The sequence below is a fragment of the Pleurodeles waltl genome, chromosome 1_2 (assembly GCF_031143425.1).
Source record: "Pleurodeles waltl isolate 20211129_DDA chromosome 1_2, aPleWal1.hap1.20221129, whole genome shotgun sequence".
Lineage (NCBI taxonomy): Eukaryota > Metazoa > Chordata > Amphibia > Caudata > Salamandridae > Pleurodeles > Pleurodeles waltl.
The window spans coordinates 475750819-475769737 of NC_090437.1; the positions used below are offsets into that span (position 1 = coordinate 475750819).

The window sequence follows — 18919 nt, forward strand, 5'->3', positions numbered from 1 at the left end:
TTCCAGTCCTGCAAGAACATGGTTCACCATGTGCTAAAAAGTGTCTGGAGCATTCTTCAATACAAAAGGCATCACCTTGAATTGATATAGCCCTGCTGATGTAGAAAATGCAGTCTTTTCTTTGGTATTTGATGTCAAAGGACTCTGCCAATGCTGGTCAGAGCAAAGGTGCTCAAGTCGTTTGCAGCACCTAACCAATCCACAAGCTCATCCACTCTGAGATTTGGATGGGCATCGATTTTGGTTACCTCATTTAGGGCTTGGTATTCCAAACAAAACTGCAAGTCAGAAGATCTTTGCTTTATTACTACGACCACAGGACTAGACCAAGGCATACAGGATCTCTCAATGACCCCCCAGGTCTATCATTTTGGCCATTATCGCCTTAATGTATCCCTGAGCTCAATCAGACATTCTGTACATCCTGCCCTTCATTGCAGACTGTCAACTGCATGCACACAGACAAGTGTCAACCCTGGAGTCAGTGAGCAGTGGTTGGCAAACTATTCCAACACCTCTCTATATTCCCTCTGCTGCCTGGATATTAACTCAGGGCCTAACTGCAACCCCTTCCACCCTGCTATCCTTCATATAACTATGCAGCTAGACAGGAAAAGGCTCACTATCTGCCTCAACATCTTCTTCCACAGCCATGGCATTTGTTGTGTAATCTCTCTGGAGGTAAGGTTTCAACCTGTTCACGTAGAACACCCTCTTGGGTTCGCTTGTGGTACCTATATCCAACAAGTAGCGAACCTCAGAAATCTTTTAAACTACCTTGCATGGAATACACCATTTGTCCTCCAAAGCCCTGGGAAATCTATGCTTTAGCACTAACAGCTCCTGACCTTGTACCATTCCTTCATAGGTGCTCGGCTGGCCTCAAGGTTTTCCTTTGCCTGACACATGTACTGCCCCATCAACTTCCTGAGGCCACTCCTTCATACATGCTTGGCTCGCCTCAAGGTTTTCCTTTTGCTTGACTCATGTACTTCACCATCAACTTCCTGAGGCCATTCACATAGTCCACCACATCCTTCTGTGGAGACTCAGATTCCTTACCACACTTCTCCCACTAAGCTGAGTGGACCCTACTCAAAGGGACTAAACCCTACCTGCTTCTGATGAATCTCTTGGAAGCCAAACAAGTGAGTTGGCAGATTTTCCATCTTGCACTTTATTGTCTTATTAAAACAATACACCAAACCACTGGTTGGTTGGTGGTATACTCTGAAAAAGTTGGATGTTACACCAGTCTGCTGCCACATCTCTCTCAATTAAGAGGAGATGAAATTGGTTCCTGGTCAGAAAGTACTGTCTTTGGAGATCTGACCTTAGAAAAGATCCCTAGAAGAGCTCTTGCTATAACCCGTCATGCTTCTCAGAGGTACAGCTTGTACCTGGTGGCATGATCCACTACAACCAAAATGTACTTGTTGTCTGATTGTGAGAAGGGTTCGAATGGACCACTTATGTCTATTCCCACCGCCTTAAATGTAACACCTTCAACTGGTAGAAGCACTAACGGTGCCTTAGTCCTCCCGCGTGTCTTAGCAATTATGTGGCAAGTGGGACAGGCTATACAGAACCACTTTGTGTCTCTGTGAATCCCTGGCCAATAGAACAGAGGATTCAACTCATCCTAGGTTTTTCTAATGCCTATGTGCACTGATAAGAGCACTTCATGGGCCGGTGACAACAAGAAGTTCCTGCGCACTAATGGAACAACCGGGTCTCTTGCTAGTCCTGGGTTCAGAATTTACTGGCTGACTATGAAGTAGATACAAAATAGTAATGAAAATTACTCTCCTATCTTAATAACAAAACCAGAAGATATATAATAAAATACAACTCAAACATAGAACAACTGCCTTTAATACTATATCAAATAAAGCCAAACCTACAAATATCATCACAAATCATATATATGTAAATGACAACACAACATAGACTGACACAGACAACAATCAAGACAACATATAACAAGATATATAAAGGACAAACACACTGTGACCAAATTTCAAACAAACAGACCAACAAATATTCAATTGTAACACCAAAACGTTCATCAATGTAGTGACATATATCTGCATGAAAATTAAATGTAGTAATCCATATATAACAATTTTGTATATCTTATCCACCATACTCATATACATTTATGTTCTGCCTATATCTTATAGATCACCAAAAAGTATATAAAAGTTTCAGCATATCACAAAGCCTCCAAAGCCTCCAAACAAGTCTTTTTAAAAAAGGTTCTTTAGCGATCAAAACTTTTCTGGTTCTTAAAGACACAAGATCACAATGCTGTCTATTCTTCAAATGGTCCAAGTGTAATGATCCATCATTTGATCTGTGAAACTAGGTACTCCATTGCCAACTTTGGTACTCCATTGTTCCTGGGCTTCCTTCCACAGTCCCACAAGTGTAGCGCCTTTCTCCTGTTCCTTGTTGCAGAACTTTTCCAGGGTAGCCCCGCCTAGCAACTACCAAACCCTTCAGCTCTTGAAGTGACGCAGACTCCAGCAACTGGTCTGCTTCAGAAGCCTCATCCTCCCCTCCCTCTGGAGGGGAGGCGATGACCTCCACGGCTATTGCCCACCATCTGCCTTTTCCTGAAACTACCTTGTCCTGGTCCCTGCAAATCAGGAATTATTCCATTCCCATTCTGAGACTGATGTGTAGTGTTGCTCCTGACACTCTCCAACCCATAAATGCTTCTGACCCTGGCGCTAAGACAGAGGCAATAAAATCATTGCCCAAGAGACATTGATCACTTTTCTTTTTCCTTACCCCAACATCAGCCACCTTGACATTGAGCTCTATTTCAACCCTAGCAAGTGGATACTCCATGTCCTCTACTCTTGCTACCAAACCTGTATCCTTGGTCGCAGGGATTATCTCCTCAGGTTGAAAGTACCAACCATAGTGTGGAAGACTCCAATATTCCTCGGGCCGGCACTTACCTCCCATTGCTACTAACTCTCTGCAAAAAACCTCATTGTGTTAGGATGAACGTGCTTCAGAGCATCTGGCTCCTGCTCTCAGATGTACATAGCTATAAGGCTGAGTGCAATTGAGCCCTCTCAGGTCCTTTGACCCACGTGTAACATGATTTCTATTGTGGGTGCTGGGTCTTTCGCTTAATAATCTCTCTTAAAGTGTCCCATCTTGTGGCACTTGAAGAAAGTCACCATCTTGGACTTTGAAGAACTTCTTTGTCCTCTCTTCTCATGATGTTCCTTCCCAGCCACACCATTACCATTTTTCCAGGGCCCTCCTCGAGTCCCATGAGAATTACCCTGGCCCTTACCCTCCAGTTTGGAACCAGTTTGTGGAAAGTTCCTCTCGCCTGTGGCTTATAGCTGTGCTGCTCTATCCCTTCGTGAACACTGGTAGCTAAACACTTGGCAGCCAACACCTCAAGGTTCCGTGGCTCCCTCTCTGTCAAATCAGACAGGTATTGCTTAAGTGGGGTATAGCACTCTTCCTTGAGTTGTACTGTCACAACCAACTGGTGAAGAGACTGAAAATCATTGGCCACTATCCAACTCACTCACTCCTTCCAATGACACAATGCACCATGAATCCAAGTTTTAAATAGAATAGCATCTGCTCTCTTGCAGTCCCAGAATCTCTGAAGGTACTGAGCTGGCTTCAACCAAACTCCCCTAATCAGAGCTTCCTTTATTTTCTCATAGACCTTCTGGTCTGCCACAGGCATGCTTCCAAAAACAGCTGTCCCTTCCAATGGCATGCCCCCATTAAGGCAGCTGATTTAAACACCTCGTTTAAGGCCTGTACATTACAGGAGACCTCAAACTCACAACCCATTCAAAAAATTTCTGGCCTTCAAATACTCAAGACCTTTTGGAACCTTGGCCATTACTTGGACTGAACTGGATGTAGAGTCACTTATCCCAGAAGGAGTTGCCACTGCTGCCATCTTAGTTTTCCCTCTCTCCAGAGCCATTTTTCCCCTTTCCATCTCTGTTTTATTTTCATTCTGTTTCTCCTCCCACTCTCTCTGTTGTTTGTCCCTTTCTCTCTGTACTCCTCCTTTTCTCACAATTTCTCCTCCCGGTATCATTCCTCCTGCCTCTCCCATCTCCTCATGTTCCAAGTGAGCTAGTCGTAGCTTCCCCCTCTCAAACTCTCTGGCATTCTCGTTTTTTTCAGCCCTAGCTTTCAGAAGTACCAACTGAAAGCTCAAGGTCTCTGCTAGGCTCAACACACCCTAGAGATTTACTCCTAGAATTGGTGACAGTGATACAAGGTGGTGTACACACCTGAAATATTCTAGAAACTAAAGGAGGTGTCTTGATGCAGCTCTGAAAAATGCATTAGGGGGACACATTCTGCATGTGTCTGGGATGACTCTAACCTAAGTTTATCCTAGTGCCTGAATCCACAGAGCTCTCTTTCTGGGTTCCCAATATGGTTCCCTCCCCATAGTCAAATAAAGCTTCATCCTATTCGCCCAGTGTCCCATACTGGTCACTAATTGAATTAGCGAGGACCGCTCTGTCCCTACTAGTAGGAATCCTGCACACTGTGTACCTACATCAATGCTTCGTCTGATCTATGCAAATGGTGTTGAGGTTTATACCCAACACACTGTCTATGCATGTCGCTTTTTGTGTAGTAAACTGGACTTATTGTACTACTGCTGCAACTTGGAAATGGCCAATGCCACACCTATATCTGGGCTCCTAGATGTAAGGCATACCACCACTGCCAATTGTCAGAATTCGCTTCGGAAGGCCACAGGGCAAGCAGGTGTTACTAGGCCCAACCTTAGAGGTTGAGACCTTTTACTCCTGATGTCCTGGGGTCTGACCTACTATGGATCCAGAGTAACTGGGCTAAGTACCCTTTTGGCACTTGACACTTAGTAATAGCGTGGATTTAGGTGATCCAAGTCTCCCTCAGGAGCAGCAGATACAGGGGGTGAAGACAGGCTCACAACTCAAAATACGTGCTGCAGCAGTACATTATTGGCCAGCCAAATACTCACTTTTATAAAAAAAAGAAGTATTTTATTTTACCCCTACAAACACAAAGGGAAATATGACATTCACAAACAACTTCCTCACCCCCCCTGAGGTCAGGGCTCTAGTATTTCTTAGGCTGTGTCATGTGTCCCAGTCTCGCCTCACTGTAGCGATAGGGGTTATTCCCCATTCACAATAGGGAATATCCAGGGAAAGCCGCACTAGTAGTCCGAGTCTCAAGAGTTCCACTCAGACTTCGTCTAAAAGTCAAAAGTGGATAACTGCATGTGGTCCAGGCAGCTTGCACTCAGCAGTCCTTGAATTCCTCACACACAGTTGCGCAACCGCATCGACCGGAGGTTCTTCATGGCTCTTCCAAGCTGGGTACGTTTGTTTTGGTCTGTCCCATGGTGCCTGGTTAGAGGAAGAAGTGCAAAATTCCTGACACTACGTCTCTGTCATGGTGTATGTCTTTGTGGGTCACCACTGTGGCACTTCTTCTCCAGGCACTATACTGGCCAGGTCACACTTTTTGCTTGGTCCTGTAGACCTTGCTCTGCCATATGGGGTCACTGTCTCCCCACTGTACACAGGCTCCAACGTGATCAGCCAAGTAGATTCCTTCACAGCAGTGCCACCAAACATACAGGGTCACTGGCTAACCACTGCAGGTGGGCTATGGCCCACTCAGAAGGCAATGTGCCCATAGCTGCCCCTCCTGTCATAAAGGGTTGTGGGTCTCTTAACACACAGGCGGTGACCCATTTGGCACAGTTATGATCACAGCTTACTTCACAGTGGCACGTCCTGGCATATAGGGGTGCTGGTCCTCACAGCAGAGCAACATTCTTGGTCCACTCCTCTGACATACTATTGTGTCTGCCTTTTGCCAGCACACAGGCAATGACTCGATTGGTGCAGCAGCTGTCTCCTTACACCTTGGTAAGTGAAGCCACGTGAAAGAATTCCTCACTAGACCTCGTTGTCTCCAATGCTCTTCTATTTCTCACAGGGCCCACTGATCTTGGCACGCAGGCTGGCCAGTGCTGCAGGCTCTACAGCAGGCTTTTTCAATCCCTGGGTGATATCTCCTCACCTACCTGGGAGACTAGCAGGCCTTGGCCCCAAGTCTAGGTCAAAGGTAGACATTTTGCGCAGTTGTGTTCCTCCTTGCGCAGCCCGAATGGCTGTGTGACAGCTGACAATTTTTGGGGTCTCAAACCCCCTTCTTATAGTCCATTTCCAGACACCAAAATGCACTTTACAGTCAGAGTCTTTGAAGTTTATGGTGGGGGTCGTCTTCCTTTTGAAGTGACCACTCCAGTCCCCTCTGTCACAGTCTGTCAAAGCAGGAGCAACTCCAAAGTTGATATCCCCAAAACACAGGCCATGAGAGTGTATAGAGTTCACAACTGGGGCTGTATTACAGAAGTGCCCTGGGGGCGCAATGGGCATGTGCACCCGCTTTGGGCACCCCAGTGGCACTTTGGTATATTGGCTTGTGTGCCCCCTTCTGTAATACCAATAGGGCTGGTGCACATGTAGCACCAGCGCTACCACCAGAGAGTGTTCACTCATTTGCATGGGGGGGTGGCCCCTGCAAATGAGGGAATCCCTTTGTCTCTGAGCCTCTGAGCCGGCGCTGTGTTATATATGCAGGCGCAGAAGCAAAGAAGCTGTCAGAAGGCCGAGAAGGTGGCCCACTGTCAGTGCACCCACTGATCACAGACCTCTGGATGGGGTCCCACGGACCCCCCAGACATCCCCGTGCAGGTGAGTACAGTCACTCACTTCAACCGTGGCAGGTTGCAGCCTGCAAAGTGAAAAACGGAGAGGCTTTAAAGCAGTCACTCCGTTTTTCACATGAACGCTCTGCCCCAGAAAAGCTCAAGTTTGTGGCTCCCCTGGGGACAGCGCATTCATGTTAATACAGTGCATTTTACTTGGATGTGCCAGGCGCACATTCAAAAGGTGCGCCCAGCGCAAACAACAAAAATGCGCCATATGTTATTCAGCCCCTGGATGCTAGTCACAGTGATACATATATCAGAAGGTTAGCCCAGGGCCTCAGCCTTACTCTCTTTGATTCTCCTATCTCCTTGAGATGTGCCAAGGCCCATACCTTGGAAACGTTCTCGGAATCAAAGAGGACCCTCTGAAGTGTACCAGGGGAGCCTGTCTCTCTCATCTCCAGTGTGTCCCACCCAGCTTACAGAAATGCAGCAACACACATCTATGTCTGGGGGAGGATTAGTCTACCACTTCTCCTCATGTTTCACCTCTGGGTGCAACTCTGGGTGACCGAAATGTAACCCAGAGTTCACCATGCATTGTACCATTCACAGGCACACATACTCCCAGCGCATGCATAAAGCATACATGTGCTGGAAATGTATTCAGGCCTCGAAAAATCACAAAAATGTTACTAGACTTGCAGGTCGAGTAACTTAAATAATCTACTCAACCTAACTGTAATGTACTTGACCCGTAAACGGGTCTCAAATTGTGTGATCCTAGGCAAATAGTTTACAGAGTCTCCTTTTTCTTCATTCTCACTTTTGACTGCAGCTTCAAATATGTGAGCCCAGCATTTCCACAGTACCAAAAAACTGATTTTGTTTGATTGAGTAGACTAAAGTTTGCTGCATGAAGCACAAGAATCTAGCCCACATACAGGGGACACATGACCCATGGCTTCTTTTAGTTTACTTACAGCATTGCCATCAGGGGGGCAGGAGTGTTTCTCAGTTTGTTCAAACACTCACTTTCAATAACTATATTACTAAACCATGATGTGGTAGCATATTGTCATCTACACAGTAAATTTCCAATAAGTGTCCTAAAACCTTTCCACTAACTTGCAGCTTTAATGATAAAACTATTTAGTGTATTAACAATCTGTGAAAATTGGGTTTCATAAAACATATCCTTTGCACATCAGCACATAAAGTATTCTGATTTGTTTTATTCCTATTAAAATATTTTTTCATCACACAGAAATATCAAAAATGGGCTTTCACAACTACTGAAATATACTTTGAAATGTTTGCACAGTTGACTTAGTCATTTAAGTGGTGTGTCTTAGGAAAAACCTGACACTCTATATCCTTTTATTTTACACTCTAAACAGCAAGTCACACAGTTCACCTTACAAAGTCCTGGAACTCTGCAGTCAGAATGAAAATAATCCTAAAACAAACTGACTTTTGACCTCTGTCTTTGAACACAGAGCAAATTTGACACAACTTGCAAGAAAGGGCAGGTAGGCCCAGGTCGGCATATTTTTCGAACCCTGGTATTGTACCACTCAGGCGCACGTACAGCCACCAAATGCACGCACTCCACTGTACTACAGCCTTCATGCATTGTATGACTCACAAACACATTTACATGCAGCGCATGCACATAACACACATGCATTGTACAGTGCTGCATTATCCCTGTATTCCACCACTCACAGGCACATTTACACCCAGCACATGCACATAACATACACGTACTGCACAGTACTGTACAGTACTGTACACTAAACCGATGTAGGCCAAGGGTGAGTTAAGCACACAGCAGAGGAACTTTAGATGAGTGAGCCTGTAGGCCTCCCTCCATTGACACAGGTGAAAAGAATCTGTTCACTCCTACTGATCACTAGACGGTATGCTGCCGGCACCGCACTCGTGCTTGCTTTGCTCCTGGTTAAGGCAGTAGCCTTCGACCATAGTAGTGATTTGAGCGTCCCTCCTGGTCCAACAAGACCGAAATCTGTGAGCCAGACCCATGTCATGGCACACTAACACACATGATCCGTGTTTGCCTATGATAACAAAAATCAGCATTAGGGACCCATATGTAAGTGCACTTGGCGCACTCAAGGCAGGGGTGCATGTCCATTACTGTGAGGAGGACTTTTCCATCCCAACAGATGCATTATGCCACATAATTAGCCTTTTCTTGCTCCCTTATTTTGTCACCCGTGCAACATAATATGGCCCTGCACTGACTCATATTTCCAGTGACCCTGGTCAAGTTGAAAGACCGCTACTGCATGTTACACCTATGCGCATTTCAGGAACATACATTTCATAAAGGCTCCTGTCTCCATGCAGGCCGGTATGTGACATTTAATTGCGCATTCACCAGATCCTACACATAAGAGCTGCCTTCCTTCTATTCATCCTTTCTGCTCCTGGTGTGGCTCCCACCGCCGTGTCACATTCTCTAGGCTGTGGCAATACAGACACAGATCACCATGCGTTACTTCTTCTGATGTTTTCCTTAGAGAATCTGCCTGCTTGCATGTACTGTCTCTCATCCAAGGACCACAATCAACCCAGGTCTGTCTCCAGGAGACGAATACGAGCTTTAAATTGTCAGTGCCGCAATCTCACTTTTTGTTTCCTACAGAGTAAAAACCATCGCAATTACAAATTATCAAAACCCTTTAAAATGTCAATGTAGTATCCACACGGACTTGCTCAAAACTATAAAGTACAGAAATGGAAGGTGCAAAATATCTACTAAAAAACGTACTGCACAACATAGATGTCAAAGACCATATTCATTCAATACCGTGTTCAAAGTATTTCTATCATACAAGTCATTAGAAACATTGCACTAGGCCCCCGATTTCAAATCATGAGGAATTCTGTACGGAGATTTCAGACGGATTGAATATTACCAAATGAGAACATTCCCACTTAATTCCTGCAACTACAAGTTAAACTCCTCAGAAAGGGAAAGAACGGGCCCAACCCGGATTTCTCTGGGCAAAATTACGCACCGGGACGTCTAATTCTGGCTGGTTTAACACTCCTTACTTTGAGCAGGTGGTAACTGTATGCGAGGACTCCTGAGTGGGGGGGTTGGGGACCGTGAGCAGGAAAAGGTGCTGTATGACAGTCAGGGTGCATTAAATGCTCCCCCACCCTTGGCAAAGGGTCAGGCAGGGACCAGGCAATGAGACCAGATTGATATGCAGGAACATTCGCAAACTGATTTTTCCAGGCGATAAAATCGGGCCCAGTATTCCTGCGCCAGGGAAAACCCAGTTTCCTGACCCACTAGTAACGGCAGAGCAGAGTTCCACTTAGGAATCCCGCTCCGCACAACTCATAATCAAGGACTTCTGTAGCTTGGACACTGTTACATTAACTTACATAGCCCAAACTGTTCACTCCACCACGGAAATTTGGAAAGCAGGGCCTCTGGTTCTTCAGCAGCAACAGATCTTACACGTGTGTGAAAATAATGTAACTGGTGCATTCTATGTGCAGAAGGTCACGCTATTAAGAGGTGCCCAAGAGACCCTGATTTTTGACCCTCACGGGAGCCAGAGCGTTCTCCTAACAGCACAGAATGCAAAGAACGGACTGTCTGCAAAAGGGAGACTGCCCATTCTGAATGAAATGTATGCATTTGTTGACCGAAAGCATTTTTACCAAAAATACAGTACATATGAATATTTGCTGTAAATCGGACAGAATTTGATTGATTGACGTGATAAAAAACAAAATACACATGAGCAGTTACAACGATGAACATAGGCATCAATATTTGTGAATGGGCAGTGAAGACAGTGGACAGACTGCTACAAATACTAGTACGTACAGGCACTGATAAACACATTTACATGAACTGAAGCCAGTAGATGTAGGTGATGATCAATTTAAACAAATTCGCTATAATTGAGAGTTTTTTCTTATTAGAAATATGTTCCCTGGATCAAAAGTATTTTAATTTAACATAAGAAGTTTTATTTATTGGTACAATATTCAGTAAAATCAGAGCATTTCTGCAAAACGATGTGCATTCCTTTAAATTGGTCACCTGCCCTTCCCGATTTATATATCTGGAGTCTCCCAAATAATGTTAACTAAACAAGAAAACTGAACTATCAAATAGAACTGTTATTCAAGGGGCCCAATGGGATGGAGCAGGTACAAACATTATTAAATAAATGGCCCAGCACCATGTAACAATACTATTCTGAGAATGTACTCCTGTTGGTGTCCTATTTGCCAACCACAAAATCATCCAGAATGCATCTAAAGTGTTAGCTCTTAAGATCAGAAATTGTTTTACCAACTTAACTAACGACCACTAGGATCATAAAAACTTCCAGGAAGCCCTGTCGAACTATTACTCTTGCTAGGCCTTAAAATGAGGCCGCACTTCTGTCGGGTAAGTTGCTCTGAGGGTAGGTGAAAGTCTTGTCAGTTTTCAGGAAGGTAAGTCTTTGCCTCGCTACCATTTCATTCACTCACACTGTTGAAGTTGCATTCAACAATTATCACAGCTAGAGTATAAACTGAGCTGGTGGTTGCATGTGGGGTCCACCCACAATAATTTGTGGGCACCAGTACTAATTTTTCCTCATCCGGCTTTCACTCAAGGAAAGAGAGAAAAAAATAAAAACCCAAAAGGGAGAAAAAAGGAAGAGGAGAACGACGGAAAAACAGTGACAATGAGAAATCAGGCATGAAAAGAACTGCAAGGGTAAGATAAAGGAGTGGTGGATGAAAGAGGTGTAAGGTGGAATAACGACTGGACAGCCCTGGTGTTTGATGCCCCTGTTATTCAGGAGTATGAGCAAATCTTTGGGACCTGGTACTTACTGTTTTCCAAATTTAGGACTGATTATAGACAAGAAGTAATGAAGACCGAGAATAGATTAAAAAGTAAAAGCGTAGTCTGATATAAACCAATGTCCAACGGATATTATTACTGACCTAAATATGGTTTTACCGTTCTGCATAGATATATACAGACATTCCATGCGCTTAGGGTCTATCATTTTCTGTAGGCACATCTGACCGGCTGTCTCGGATCCATAGATCTAGGGGCAACCTGTTATATTACTCTCCGAAGAATGATCATGCACATGGTAACTCTGTTGCAGAGTCTGAAATAACTTTTGACACTATGAAATAATTCATGTTCTACAGTACAAATTGTAGAGTGTCATGTGTGAGGTGTAAACAACAAGATGTAAAACCTATTGACTACTACATAGATACAGTCTGACCCCTGTAATTTTACCATCTTGCAAATTCAGAATAATTTTCCACAATTTCTCCATTTTAATCGAGACACTGATCTTTGCATTATCCATCCTGTGATAGCTCACTCATTCTCAGTTCAGAAGGAGCAGAGAGAATACTTGCACCCCTGCATAAAGTTTTCTGCCTCTTGGAAGTACATAAGTAAAATAGTCTCATCAGTTCTCTACAAAACGTTGAGGCAGGCTGCACCTTGTTTTTGAGGGGTAGCAGAGAAGGATCTAATGCTGCAGCAGGACCAAAAGAAGCTGCTGCTTTAGCCCTCTTCACTGCACAGGAACATGCAAAACATGACATCATGTGAGTCCCCCCTGGCAACCGATTGGTTACATTAAGTAAAAGTATCTCCTATGGAGGCAGAAATTGCTGCAAGAGGAAGAAAAAACAATTCCGGTGGTTGTTTGATCGATGGTTGGACCGACAGAAGATGACTGCTTCTTAGTGTTCAATGATTATACCTCCCTGATTCACACAATTGTAAGCTCTGCTTAAAGACAAAGCTTGCAGGCATCCCAGCGGATACATGGTACTCTTAGTAACGACAAGACCATCTGAAGGTGATATGAGGACCAAAAAACAGAGGATCGCTCACTCTAAAAATCATAATTGTTGTTTTCTTTTAAGACAGGATGTATGACCATCAAAGCTATGATTAAGGCACAAATACTTTATTTGACATCAAAGCATGGGGGATCTGTCAACATTATAATCTCCATTTATGTAACTGGCGCTGCAGGAGAAGGCCTAAGTGATCCCACTTGGCCTCTGTGCTCTTGTAAGGAGCTGTGGGGTGTGGGTGATCTAACACCCACTTGAATTAAGTGCAACAACAAAGCAAATAACCAATCTACATAGTTAGACAGCAGCACTGAGTGGAGATCACGTGTAACAGCTAACATCCCCGTGCAACACGGTTTAGAGCTTTTGTCCCAGGCTTTCCATAAATTGATCAGTAGGTCACTAATCAACTACAAGGGTTATGTATCTCATCAGTTCCAACTTTTTGAACAAATTGTTGGGGTGGATATTAAATATCTGCACTATGTAACCTAATAATGGTGAATGTTGGGCAGGTTTTCTCTGAATCTTTACTAAATGTAAGAAAAAATTACACTCGCTCTTGAAATCCATGTAATGACAGACTCAGTGTTCAGTGCTGAGCAAGAAATGTTGGCCACAGGATTTATTTTCCAAGAAGAATGTTCATATATGGTACAACTGGTGACAGACCACAGTGATTGTTGCTCTTCTAGTAGTCTCTACAGTGAGCAGCGGGAACACACCACAAACTGGAGGAAGAAGAGTGCTGCACGTGCTAGAATGAATGAGGCCAGAAGAACACATCTCCCTGCACTTACTTAACCTGGTTTGGAGGGAATAGCTCTAGAACTATATTATATGCGCCAAAACTTTTATTACGTTCTTTAGCAGTTATTGGTGATGTACTACTCCATATCCTTTAAAGGCCAACGTTTGATCTAAATTTGGGGTCACTGCAAGCCAGAACCAGACATTATACAATGTTAAATCGTCCTCAAAATATCAAAAACAATGTACATATATCTTTTGAAGCATGTTTCTCTTTTATCTAGTGCTTCAAACTGAAAATGCATGTTCTCTGTTCAAACCAAAAACTACCAACTCTTCAAAGACATCACACGAAGAGGTGTGGTCGCCCGTGACATGACATTTTAGTAAAAACAAATAACCACTTTCACTTGTTCATCCTTTGCAATTGACTGCGTCCATCTGTACGTTTGTTATCTCAAAGTACTGGGTCACGGAGCCTGTGAGGCGCGTACACTCTCTCGGCAGATGCTACGGCCCAGGAGCGTAACTTCCTCTCTCTCCCTTGCCCAGACAAGCAGAGCACAGCCACACCCGAGAGCCCCGCTCGGAGCACAGTACCGTGTCCGTACGCTCCATCCTGGCGCTACCCCTCAGTACACCTGTGTGGTCGCCTCGGCGGCCATGCTATTAAAAGTACACTTACCCGCAGTGGTCGGGAGGTGTCAGGTGAGTCCTGGGAGCGCGAGGAGGCGCCTATGCCGGGGATGCTGCAGCTCGCGCCTCAGGGTACCACCGGAGTTCAGCCTCTCGCCTCCAGTGACAACAGGCGCTGCGCATGCGCCAGCCACACCCGCACTCCACCTTCCACGAGAGTCCCACAGGCAGGGTCCCACCAGGGAGCGAACTGCAGGCCCGTTCTGTGACTGGATGAAGGGTAGAAGACGCGTGAGGGTCATGATTCAAAGCGTGTTCGAAACGTTTTCTGCCTTGGACAAGGAAAAACTGTGCAATCTGAACTTTTACAATGTGCGTTCCCTTCAATGGGAAATGTAGTTTTAGCTGACGCCTCCTTTCCTTCCTTTACACAATTTTTGTGTTTGGAACAGTTTTGCTGTTGGAGAAGTAGTGGGCAAAGTTTGCCACCCATGACTGGTGCTCCGCAGTGCAAGGAGCAGATGTGGTGCCAGAAAAGTTCCAGAATGGTGAACCGCAGCATTTGAAATATGTGCAATACTGAGGCTGTATTTGATAGGCACCAGCCGTACACCCAAAACATTTTCCAAAAGGTTAGCAATATGCGCCTGTTTTGAGACTACGTAATCGGGAGGTGGGTACGCACCTTCATTAAACCGATCATTAAAGGTACAGGGGCTTCTCAATGCGTGGAAAACCAAAGAGTCATCACAAAGTCCAATAGCTGGTAAAACGCCCACGCCTTTCTTTTGCTTTTTTCACAACTGAATTCCCAGGTTCATTTTGAAGCCATCATCGCATGAGTTTAAGTCAACAATGCCGCCTGGCGATTTCTTTAGAGAAGTCGTCAGCACGATCCCCAAGATAGTATTGCCTATTTTGGAAACAGCCTTTTCAAAGCCGGTCTTTGGAACAACAGCCCCCTGGGCGGAACACAGTTCGGCGGCCCTAGGAACTCCAAATACTAAAGCCAGTGATTATGCCAGGGGTCTTGGGCTTTTTCAAGGCAAATACGATTGTCCCCATAACCGTACCGGTAGTTCAGTAGTATTCTGCTCATAAAATGTGGGTAATGCAAGTAACAAGTCTGTGCGGTGCAATTGTAGAGACCCCAGTCCTCATGTACCGCAGTCTCATTCTGCCCGCGCGCCGTCCAGGGGGCGAAATGCGTGTTGGCTGGGCATAATTATTTCCTTTAGCATTTAGAACAAAATGAAATAAAAGACTATTCACTGCAATACACATCCTGAAATTCCTGAATTCTTCCACCTTAGAATACCAAAGATTTATTCAGTTTGAAGAAAAAAAATTCAATCTTTGTAACATATTCATTAGAAATTGTGTCTGTTATTTGTGGATTTAAAGGTTTTTTGCCCACATTTATGGTTGGCAGTCACTTGCTGACAATAGGCCATTACTTACAATGCAGAAACTGCAGAGGTGTGCAGTTTGAAGCACTATATAAAAAACAAGTTATTAGAAAGCAACAGTTTTCCCTATATGAAAAGACTCTAAGCTAGTAAGAACAAGTATTTCCAATGCAATGGGTCTCGCGTTTGCTCGAGTTAGTGCTATTAACATTGTAAATTCCTAACTGGACTTTCTTGTCACATAAATTGACAATGAAAAGTAAAACAGTTGCCATAAGCAAGCAGATTCAAAGCACCATGGACACCATGAGTGTGAAGGAGAGACACAAAAGGAAAAAGAAGTTCGCTCACAGGCAAACATGCACTTTTCCATGTAACGGGGGCAGCCTGCAAGGCGGTGAAAAAAACGCCTCAAGGAGGGACAAACATAAAGCATTTACCAATGAGGATAAAGGATTTTTGAAAGCCAAACCCACGAACGAGTGATAGTGATGGGTGTGAGGTGGGCATGGTTAAAAGCCCACAGAAAGATTACAAAAGACCAGAGTACTTGCACGCTCGACCTAAAAAAGTGACTCAAGTTTATTTTAATAGTGCAGAATGCTAGGATGCAAACAACACATTTTAGATAATAAGTACATGTATTGACTTCTACATTAAATATACAGAAGTTACAAACACAATGCTTCTTGTCTAGCCAAAGCAGCACCCCACAGAAAGCTACCTTAGGAAAGATTGAATCTTAAATAAGCCCAAATGTAAACAATCACAAATCTGATACAGTCCATCAAAACACAAGAAAGTTTGCTCACTGAGAACCTTGTTTTAATAACATGTGGATCATCCTTTAGTATAAGTGCACAAATTCACGATGAATCATTCAACTGAGCTACTCTATATATCCCCCACCACCCTGCTCCCCAGTGTGTCGTTAGATTACATTTATGTGTGTAAGGTAACTGTAACTATAATGCAATAGAAAGAAAATGATTCACTTAGTTGAAGGACAATGATAAGAATTGAAAGTTAACTTCTAAACAACATACAGTCTGTTTTAACTACAACTAAATCTTTAGACCTGTCGATTAGAAAAAAGCTGCATCAACAATTTCAACTATCTTCTGTGCTACATGCCCCCTTCAGTCTGAACTAAAACACTTCCAGTGAGGCATCAGTCCGGGACAGGTGTCTTTTTCAAGGTCAAATAACAACCATACTCAGTGTGGTCTATATTGATGTATTTCTATCCTATTAGTACATCCACAGATGTATAAGATTATGTCAAGACATTCCTAAGGTAATGTTACTACTATTGAGGTGAGAAACTTCACCCAGGTCACAGACGCGGATCCAGATGACCACAGCACTAGATTCTATTACAACTGTAGAAGACTCCAGCAAGACTTCCCGAGGATCTTCAGAGCATTCTATTCTGCCTTCACAAACTGATGCCAGGATTGTGTTCTAGAACATTCACAATCTCCTCGCTCTTGGCCTTGTGCTCAAAATAGCTGACAAGCTATTCCAAACAGACAACAAACTGTTTGTCCAGATATGCGCACCACATTTGAAACTCAGCTGTATTATTTGTTTATTTGCTAGAACTAGCATAGCGCTTGTAGGTAGCACAGTGAGGGTGTAAGGGCTATAAATCGTGATGTTACGATTCTTTCCTGTTTTCACTGTTATTGACAATGTTAACTGCTTTTTATTATCTTCTGTGATTTTACAAATATTAGTAGATAAAAAGATGGGACCAGAGGGACCACAAGAAAGGGACAGAGTGTCACCTACAGACACAGTGGGGCATGGCCAGAAGAACAGGACAGGATGACAGGAATAGAGCACCAGATAAAGAGGGACAAGAAGAGAACAGAATGACAAGGACAGGGACAGAGAAGGATGGGTGGGCAGAGACATGGACAGAGACAGAGGGAAAGGACAGAGGGACAGAAACAGGGACAACGGGGCAGAGAGAGAAAGGAACAGATGGGAAGAGAAAGCGAGAAGACACATGGATAAGGACAGGGAAAAGAAGGACATGGGTAGGAGTAGAAGTAAGTATGAGTAATCAGTAGGCATTAGAAAAGTAGAGTATGAGTATGTGTAAATGCCAACAACAGTAAGCATACACCCGAGTAAAGTGTAGGAGTAAGCAGAAGTAAAGTTAGGCATAAAATTAAGGGTAGGAGTAGGAGTACATGTAGGAGTAAGAGTAGGAGTAGGTTGGACTAAGTGCTAGACTAAGTAGGATTGAAAGTACATGTAATAACACTAGGAGTAAGTAGGTGCGCTAATAAAAGTAAGCGGAGGTATAAGAAAAATTAAGAGTAGTAAGTAAAAGAAAGTATTGCAGCAAGTTTAGAAGTAAGAGTAGGTGAATAACTTAGTAGACATGAGGTGAATTGCTGTCTTAAAAACAGTAGTTCCGCATTTTGTTTATGGTAGTCACAAATCTGGTACCTGAGCTGAACAGGTGGATGGAACTAGTTCAGACTGCGAGTCGCTCTGCTGGTCAGGGGGGTCTATTAACTGGGAGACAAAAGGATTTACTCTGGGTCACTGTGCTGGACTGGCCTTACCTCAGTTGGACGGACTGACAGTCACTGTGCTGGATTGGGGATTCTAGGATGGACTGGATTTTGGAGATATCACTTGTTCAGACTGGAAGTCACTGAGACACACGGAGGTACTAAGCCAAGATGCAGGGGGAGCATTGGATCAAAGTAGTGGTCAGTGGAGCAGGAAGTGGAGACAGAGAACTGGGCTTAGGGTGACTTAGAGTAACTGAGTGACTGTCACTAGGATGGGCTGGAGTTCACTGGACTGAGCTAGTACTTAATGTGCTAGCATGGGTTCAGTCAAGGGGCCTAGTGGCTGCTCATTAAGTTGGACTAGGCTTAGTAGTCTCCTTTAACTATCAATGGGTTGAGAGTGGGACCACGAGGCTGAGCTGAGCTGCCCTAGCTCTCTTTATTCCACACCATTTTGCACACAAGGAGGTCTGGGACAGGTGACAACTGGGCCAATGCACTATTTGCAGTTACAAACATGCTGCAGGCACAGATGTCACTACTCCCTACACATAAGTGATGTTAAAGGAGGGCCTGGAAAACTGATGGCTGCAATGGCATTCCGTTCCAAATAACAAACATGGCGGCAGACAGTGTATTCAGCAGCATCAGTTCTTTTTGGCCTGTAGCCTTTCTATGGACCAAAGCTCATAGCTCATTCTAGTGCCCTCTTACCAATTGTCACTGGATAATTACTAAAATGTCCTTCACCATCACAAAATGAGGGGCAAAGAGCACTAGCATACTTAAGTAAGTTAATAAAATGACACCATCTTTAAAGTGATTGCCATTATTTGCAGCTGTAGACATTTCAAAAGTTAACAAAACATATAGAAGTATAATTAAAAACACTATAAAATGCCATTAATGCCCCATTTTTAAAACAATTTTCTTTTTACTATTTAGGAGGGCCTGACAGCGGCAACTTTCCAAGAGACTGG

General features: G+C 44.0%; 1 protein-coding gene across 1 annotated transcript in view; it reads right to left on the reverse strand.

The window, feature by feature from the left end:
- CLGN (calmegin) overlaps positions 1-14134 on the reverse strand; it is a 317529-nt gene extending 303395 nt beyond the window's left edge. Inside the window, exon 1 of the mRNA XM_069241043.1 lies at positions 14046-14134. The gene's annotated coding sequence lies outside the window, so the exon portion shown is untranslated. The remainder of the gene's footprint in view (positions 1-14045) is intronic.
- Positions 14135-18919: the final 4785 nt, after the last annotated feature.